The sequence below is a fragment of the Ranitomeya imitator genome, chromosome 1, assembly GCF_032444005.1.
Source record: "Ranitomeya imitator isolate aRanImi1 chromosome 1, aRanImi1.pri, whole genome shotgun sequence".
Lineage (NCBI taxonomy): Eukaryota > Metazoa > Chordata > Amphibia > Anura > Dendrobatidae > Ranitomeya > Ranitomeya imitator.
The window spans coordinates 782955276-782964346 of NC_091282.1; the positions used below are offsets into that span (position 1 = coordinate 782955276).

Genomic DNA, 9071 nt, shown 5'->3' on the forward strand with positions numbered 1-9071 from the left:
AAACTAAATAAAGAAGGCCATGAGAATCCCACAAAGACAGATTAAAGACGCTGCTTATTTCAAAAAGCAGCATTTCCTGAAAAATCCACTTAAAAATCTTGGCAGGCTCACCCGAGTTTAAAAGACGTCATGTGCACACGCCAATAATGTTACACGAAAGATAAAAAAAAATAATCACTGTGTACATGCGTTACCCTCATAATAAATCCTGTACTGATCCTGAGTTACATCCTGTATCATACTCCAGAGCTGCACTCACTATTCTGCTGGTGCAGTCACTGTGTACATACATTACATTACTGATCCTGAGTTGCATCCTCTATCATACCCAAGAGCTGCACTCACTATTCTGCTGGTGCAGTCACTTGTACATACATTACATTACTGATCCTGAGTTACATCCTGTACAGGTCCTTCTCAAAAAATTAGCATATAGTGTTAAATTTCATTATTTACCATAATGTAATGATTACAATTAAACTTTCATATATTATAGATTCATTATCCACCAACTGAAATTTGTCAGGTCTTTTATTGTTTTAATACTGATGATTTTGGCATACAACTCCTGATAACCCAAAAAACCTGTCTCAATAAATTAGCATATCAAGAAAAGGTTCTCTAATCGACCTATTACCCTAATCTTCTGAATCAACTAATTAACTCTAAACACATGCAAAAGATACCTGAGGCTTTTATAAACTCCCTGCCTGGTTCATTACTCAAAACCCCCATCATGGGTAGGACTAGCGACCTGACAGATGTCAAGAAGGCCATCATTGACACCCTCAAGCAAGAGGGTAAGACCCAGAAAGAAATTTCTCAACAAATAGGCTGTTCCCAGAGTGCTGTATCAAGGCACCTCAATGGTAAGTCTGTTGGAAGGAAACAATGTGGCAGAAAACGCTGTACAACGAGAAGAGGAGACCGGACCCTGAGGAAGATTGTGGAGAAGGACCGATTCCAGACCTTGGGGAACCTGAGGAAGCAGTGGACTGAGTCTGGTGTGGAAACATCCAGAGCCACCGTGCACAGGCGTGTGCAGGAAATGGGCTACAGGTGCCGCATTCCCCAGGTAAAGCCACTTTTGAACCATAAACAGCGGCAGAGGCGCCTGACCTGGGCTACAGAGAAGCAGCACTGGACTGTTGCTAAGTGGTCCCAAGTACTTTTTTCTGATGAAAGCAAATTTTGCATGTCATTCGGAAATCAAGGTGCCAGAGTCTGGAGGAAGACTGGGGAGAAGGAAATGCCAAAATGCCTGAAGTCCAGTGTCAAGTACCCACAGTCAGTGATGGTGTGGGGTGCCATGTCAGCTGCTGGTGTTGGTCCACTGTGTTTCATCAAGGGCAGGGTCAATGCAGCTAGCTATCAGGAGATTTTGGAGCACTTCATGCTTCCATCGGCTGAAATGCTTTATGGAGATGAAGATTTCATTTTTCAGCACGACCTGGCACCTGCTCACAGTGCCAAAACCACTGGTAAATGGTTTACTGACCATGGTATTACTGTGCTCAATTGGCCTGCCAACTCTCCTGACCTGAACCCCATAGAGAATCTGTGGGATATTGTGAAGAGAAAGTTGAGAGACGCAAGACCCAACACTCTGGATGAGCTTAAGGCCGCTATTGAAGCATCCTGGGCCTCCATAACATCTCAGCAGTGTCACAGGCTGATTGCCTCCATGCCACGCCGCATTGAAGCAGTCATTTCTGCCAAAGGATTCCCGACCAAGTATTGAGTGCATAACTGAACATTATTATTTGATGGTTTTTTTGTTTGTTATTAAAAAACACTTTTATTTGATTGGATGGGTGAAATATGCTAATTTATTGAGACAGGTTTTTTGGGTTATCAGGAGTTGTATGCCAAAATCATCAGTATTAAAACAATAAAAGACCTGACAAATTTCAGTTGGTGGATAATGAATCTATAATATATGAAAGTTTAATTGTAATCATTACATTATGGTAAATAATGAAATTTAACACTATATGCTAATTTTTTGAGAAGGACCTGTATTATACCCCAGAGCTGTACTCACTATTCTGCTGGTGCAGTCACCTTGTACATACATTACACTACCGATCCTGAGTTACATCCTGTATTATACTCCAGAGCTGCACTCACTATTCTGCTGGTGCAGTCACTGTGTACATACATTACATTACTGATCCTGAGTTACATCCTGTATTATTATCCAGAGCTGCACTCACTATTCTGCTTTTGAAGTCACTGTGTACATACATTACATTACTGATCCTGAGTTACATCCTGTATTATAATCCAGAGCTGCACTCACTATTCTGCTGGTGCAGTCACTGTGTACATACAGTACATTACATTACTGATGCTGTACTGATCCTGAGTTACATCCTGTATTATACCCCAGAGCCGTACTCACTATTCTGCTGGTGCAGTCACTGTGTACATACATTACATTACTGATCCTGTACTGATCCTGAGTTACATCCTGTATTATACTCCAGAGCTGCACTCACTATACTGCTGGTGCAGTCACTGTGTACATACATTACATTACTGATCCTGAGTTACATCCTGTATTATAATCCAGAGCTGCACTCACTATTCTGCTGGTGCAGTCACTCTGTACATACATTACATTACTGATCCTGAGTTACATCCTGTATTATACCCCAGAGCTGTACTCACTATTCTGCTGGTGCAGTCACCTTGTACATACATTACACTACCGATCCTGTACTGATCCCGAGTTACATCCTGTATTATACTCCAGAGCTGCACTCACTATTCTGCTAGTGCAGTCACTGTGTACATACATTACATTACTGATCCTGAGTTACATCCTGTATTATAATCCAGAGCTGCACTCACTATTCTGCTGGTGCAGTCACTGTGTACATACATTACATTACTGATCCTGTACTGATCCTGAGTTACATCCTGTATTATACCCCAGATCTGTACTCACTATTCTGCTGGTGCAGTCACTCTGTACATACAGTACACTACCGATCCTGTACTGATCCCGAGTTACATCCTGTATTATACTCCAGAGCTGCACTCACTATTCTGCTAGTGCAGTCACTGTGTACATCCATTACATTACTGATCCTGAGTTACATCCTGTATTATAATCCAGAGCTGCACTCACTATTCTGCTGGTGAAGTCACTGTGTACATCCATTACATTACTGATCCTGAGTTACATCCTGTATTATAATCCAGAGCTGCACTCACTATTCTGCTGGTGCAGTCACTGTGTACATACATTACATTACTGATCCCGAGTTACATCCTGTATTACACTCCAAAGCTGCACTCACTATTCTGCTGGTGCAGTCACTGTGTACATACATTACTGATCCTGTACTGATCCTGAGTTACATCCTGTATTATACCCCAGAGCTGTACTCACTGTTCTGCTGGTGCAGTCACTGTGTACATACATTACATTACTGATCCTGAGTTACATCCTGTATTATACCCCAGAGCTGCACTCACTATTCTGCTGGTGCAGTCACTGTGTACATACATTACATTACTGATCCTGAGTTACATCCTGTATTATACTCCAGAGCTGCACTTACTATTCTGCTGGTGCAGTCACTGTGTACTTACATTACATTACTGATCCTGAGTTACATCCTGTATTATACCCCAGAGCTGCACTCACTATTCTGCTGGTGCAGTCACTGTGTACATACATTACATTACTGATCCTGTACTGATCCTGAGTTACATCCTGTATTATACTCCAGAGCTGCACTCACTATTCTGCTGGTGCAGTCACTGCATACATACATTACATTACTTATCCTGAGTTACCTCCTGTATTATACTCCAGAGCTGCACTCACTATTCTGCTGGTGCAGTCACTGTGTGCATACATAAATGTTGAGTTTTGTAACTTTTTCTTCAATAGAATAAAGAGGAAATCTTTATATATTGATGCCGAGTTTTGCCCACAGCTGAGTAGGAAAATCATTAACTTAAATGTTTCTTTTTAATTAAGACTTGTTGCAACATTTACTACCAAGGTAGATGAAATGGTTGAAGATGCGGATCCATAGTAGGCTCCACCCTGAGTGTTTTTCTCTATGGTTAACCTACATCCTTAATGTTTGCACTCATAATAATGTAAAGAATATTAAACCATTAACTCTTTTGTTGTTTCAGTTTAGGAAATGCTGTGGACAGAGGCGGGCAGTTTGTGCTTCCATGTGATAGCGGAAACAACAGCGCCACTTACAGGTGATAACAGAGAGAGCTAAAACGTTATCATTGATGTTAAAGAAACGGCAACGCGCTATTTACACGGGAATATCCCTTTAATTGTTCATAAATTGGGGAGATATCAGATATGGATTATTTTTTAGGATTCTGAGGGTCCGGATGATGAAATATTTAGGATTCTTATAGTATTTGAATGGGTGCCGGATTGTCAGATATTCTGAATTATTTGTGATTGTTACAAAACACATAAATAAAAGACGCTCTGCTACAGTTTGGGCCGCACAACCTTTTCTGTAGGAGGTTAGAAATAATAATTTGCAGTAGTTAAAGGAAAGTTCCAATAGGAGTGGCGACCTCCTCAGCTGGTATGGGTTCCAGCTCCCAAACTTCATTAAAAAAATAAATAAATAAACCCATTAACTTAGAACCTGGGAAAATTCTATCACAGAAAGACAAGGGGGGACTTTGCATTTTGCCTAGTCAGTAATTTGCCAGCCTAAAATGGCTGATTACAGGGATCAATAGAATGTATTGACCGGAACACAAAGAAGAGTCTTTGATGTTAGTCTCCATTGACCAGGCGTGTGCAGAGCTGAGTTTGTAACTTGTGTTAAAGGGAACCTGTCACCTGAATTTGGCGGGCCTGGTTTTGGGTCATATGGGCGGAGTTTTTGGGTGTTTGATTCACCCTTTCCTTACCCGCTGGCTGCATGCTGGCTGCAATATTGGATTGAAGTTCATTCTCTGTCCTCCATAGTACACGCCTGCACAAGGCAAGATTGCTTTGCGCAGGCGTGTACTATGGAGGACAGAGAATGAACTTCAATCCAATATTGCAGCCAGCATGCAGCCAGCGGGTAAGGAAAGGGTGAATCAAACACCTGAAAACTCCGCCCATATGACCCAAAACCAGTCCCGCCAAATTCAGGTGACAGAGTCCCTTTAAAGAGGAGCACATCAGATGCAGCAGAGTCAAGTCTGTCAAATGCGTCAGTCATAGCCTGGGACATAGAAATGTCAGAGGTGGAATAGTAGAGTTGGTGAGAGGCAGCAGAGCTGTATTTGGCACGGTGATATCAAAATATGATTTTACATAGGACTGCGGGTAAATCTAAACATATAGAGACAATGGACAATTCAGTACTGCTACATCTGTCTGTGCCGCCATTATTTTAAGTAAGGTGACCACTGCTGCCTTTTCCTGCAACTCTGCCCTGTCGCTCTGTCCTCACTTAGAGATGAGCGAATTTGTTCGGAAATGATCGCCAACACTGAATTTGCCATATTGGTACCCTATTCGTGCCGAATTTATGTTTCCAGATAGGGTCTGAACATATTCGGCCAATTCAACTCCCATTGACTCCAATGACGCTCGTCAAATATTGCAAATTCAATATTCGCTGCCGATCGTTATCCAAACCGAATTTTCAAAAAATTCACTCAACTCTTGACTCCCCGCACAGTGACCCCTGGATGAGTGTAGTAGTGATGTACAGGGAATAAGGATCCTTACACCCTCCCTAATCCGTCCCCTGACAGACAGCGGAGCTATTGTCAGCTCATACTATGGTGCCGGGTGCCACCAGGATCTGTGGCTCTTTCCGACTACAGTGATTTTTCTTGCATGCAAACTACTGGGCTAATATTCATCGTTGTTGTGGATAAGATTCCCATCAGTGTCAGTTTTTACCATCAGTTTTATCTGTTTTCTTATGCAAAGTTTATTTTAATCTTTACTTATCAAACACGATAATCCGACAGCACTAGAATGCTACCACAATGGTATCCGAATCTTGTCTAGTTTTTTTTTTCATTTTTATTTTTCCTCAAGGACCCATACACTTTTTTTAGAGAGTTTGATTCATAACTAGAATATATAATCGACCAGTCTGTTGTTCTACTGTTTATAGCCACAGACCTAAACGGGTTTTAGTTCTAGCCCATAACAATCACAGCAAAGAGCTTGAGGAAGAATTACGGATGTCTGAATGAGACCTCATGGGATTAGGATAGTGAGATTAGATTGTAAATTCTAGGAGATAGAGATGATGGGAGCTGTAGGCGAGGTGATGAATATTGAGGTTAGACTGTGAGCTCCATGGGACAGGGGTGATTGGAGATACTAGTCTGTGTACTGCGCTACTGGATAGGTTGTCACTATATCAATATTTGTTAATAAATGCTAGGCACTCTGCTTTATCCCAGGGATAGTAGGCAGCTAGCCTCAACCCTCTTTTCACAGACTGCATAGCCAATACTCTATTATATAAAAAAGTCTATCCCCAGTAATTATAAGAATGTGCCCCATTGTATAAACTGCTTTATGTACAGCGGGGTCCATCATGTGTCCGTATTGTGGCTCTTACCACCTGGAGCGATCCATGATGTGATCCAGCCGACAGGCTGTTATCTACAGAATTTGCGCCATACTTGCAGAGTGCGCCACTTTCTATGTCACCACACCCCTTCCAGTGGCAGATAATGGCTCCTATGTTTCCAGATTCGCCCATGTGTAACTGCAGTGACTGTGCCCCACTGTTCTACAAAAGCGATCCCCAACGTGTTGAAGAACTACAACTCCCAGCAGGTTACATAGACAGTCCATGACTATTAAGCTGCGGTCACACTCGCAGTATTTGGTCAGTATTTTACATCAGTATTTGTAAGCCAAAACCAGGAGTGGGTGATAAATACAGAAGTGGTGCCTATGTTTCTATTATACTTTTCCTCTAATTGTTCCACTCCTGGTTTTGGCTACAAATACTGATGTAAAATACTGACCAAATACTGATAGTGTGACGGCAGCTTTATCCTGTAGTCCCACCTGCAGAAGCCCCTCCTTAGATGTAGAGCTAAGGCTACGTTCACATTAGCGTTGCGCGCCGGTGCGTCGGCGACGCAACGCACGACGCACAAAAAACGCGCGCAAACGCACGCAAAAACGCTGCGTTTTGCGACGCGTGCGTCGTTTTTTGACGAAAATCGGACGCACGAAAAATGCAACTTGTTGCATTTTCTTGCGTCCGACGCTAGCGTCGAAAACGACGCACGTGTCGGAAAACGCAACAAAAAAAACGCACGCGTCCCCCATGTTAAACATAGGGGCGCGTCGCCGCTGCGTCGCCGACGCAACAGCGACGCACATTAGCGGAACGCCAATGTGAACGTAGCCTAAGGTGACTTTCCTGGAGCAGCAGTCCATGCCCTGTGCTACCACTGGCTCTGGTCACCTCTATGGAGAGAAGTCCCAGTAGTGAGTGGGGAGCACTCTGGGCACAGGGAATGGCAGGAATAAACTTTCAGTCCCAGATTCCTCTGAAGCTGTGATGTTCCTGGGCTCTGCTATGGCTTCAGGAGGGGGAGACTCTGCCAAATCTTCACTGGATGTGTCCCTGGAGCCTGCTTTATGCTGAGGATGCATAAGGTGCACCGTTTACTTTGCTTGGTTTCCTTGGAATGGATTCCTTAACTCTTTCCTTGCAGGGATTGCTTGGAGCAAGTTACAGCTCAGTCTATGCCCAGCACCGACTGCTTCTATATTAGTATATATGGACAGGAATGATATATGCTCAGGTGCTGCCCTTATAGATGAGGACCAGTGAGCAGGGCTGGGTGGGCACACATCTGGTGACATGTGGCTTGGTGAGCAGAGCTTTATCATTGATGTATCAAAGTTTCCATAAGTGCAACATTGTAGCAAACACATAAACAACGGAAGGTAAATGTCAGGGAGTGACAGGTCGGCACTTTCAGGGAGCCCATGCTGACTTACCTCTTTGGTTGTTGGGGTCTTGGGGTCTCCAGATGTCTCCGGTCCCTTCAGGGAAAAGTTACCAGCTTGTGGGGAAGCAGGTCCTCCCCTGGTGGGGGTTATGTCTCCCATGTCTCTGCCTCCCCCCAGCTTGGCTTCATCTTCTTGTAGTTCCTGGGCAGTATGGGAGCCCTCACCTCCCACCCTCTTCCCCTTCTATGCCCCTGGCTGAGGTGTCTCACCAGCAGAGACTTCCAGAGACAGAGCAGGGTGCAAACCCCCCCAACAAGGTAACATCCTCCATGCTTCCCCCAAACTCTCCTGCAAACCCCAATCTGCACAGAGCCCAACTACAGGTCACCTCCCCAGCAGCTGAGGCTGGAGAATGCAGAATTACAGGGAGCCAGGAGCAGAGCCAGGGGCTGGCTGCAATCTAGCCTCAGCATACTGCAGTGATTTTTCATCCCCATCTAGCGAGTCCATTGTGTATTTGGACTCAGTGCTGTTTGATTGTTCCGTTTTTCTAGAGCCACATGATCCTGGATAGGTGGAGGGAGCTGCTCCTCTGCCCACTCCTCCTGCTTGGAAGGGGGGATGCCCCTGCACCTGACTGGGATCTAAATGGTGTGGATGATTCCAGAGGGGAGGGAGGGAGATCCTGGACTCTCTCCAGACACAAGGGTTTTCACAGTCTTCAGAAAAAGTCGAACCATAGGGGAGAGGCTTAGTTTTGGGTCTTGCACTCAGGACCTACTGGGATCATAACTTATAGACAGTGAAGGAGAGGGGGGCCTGGAAGTGATAATACAAATGCAGAAAACTGCATCCTACAATCAAGATGAAAGAACTGTCCTGTGCATGTATACAAATTAGACAAGGAAACTTGTATGGAGTAGCAGCACTGAGCATATTAAGCACCTAGACTGCCAATAAGTGGATTAAGAAGGGTTATGGATTCATGCCTTCTCACCTTCCCCTTCTAAAATAATACCCAAAGAGAGGCAAAGAAATGAAAAAGAAAAAATAAGTGCAGTACTGGCAATGACCACCAGGGGCCAAGTCTTCCCTTTAGGCCGGGGTCACACTAGACCGTAATACGGAC

General features: G+C 44.0%; 1 protein-coding gene across 2 annotated transcripts in view; it reads right to left on the bottom strand.

The window, feature by feature from the left end:
• The window catches only part of PRIMA1 (proline rich membrane anchor 1), a 106697-nt gene extending 98153 nt beyond the window's left edge, over nt 1-8544 (bottom strand). The window contains exon 1 of one of the 2 annotated variants that reach the window (XM_069737149.1): nt 7991-8544. The gene's annotated coding sequence lies outside the window, so the exon portion shown is untranslated. The remainder of the gene's footprint in view (nt 1-7990) is intronic. The other variant, XM_069737159.1, reaches the window with a different exon arrangement.
• Between the last annotated feature and the right edge of the window lie 527 nt (nt 8545-9071).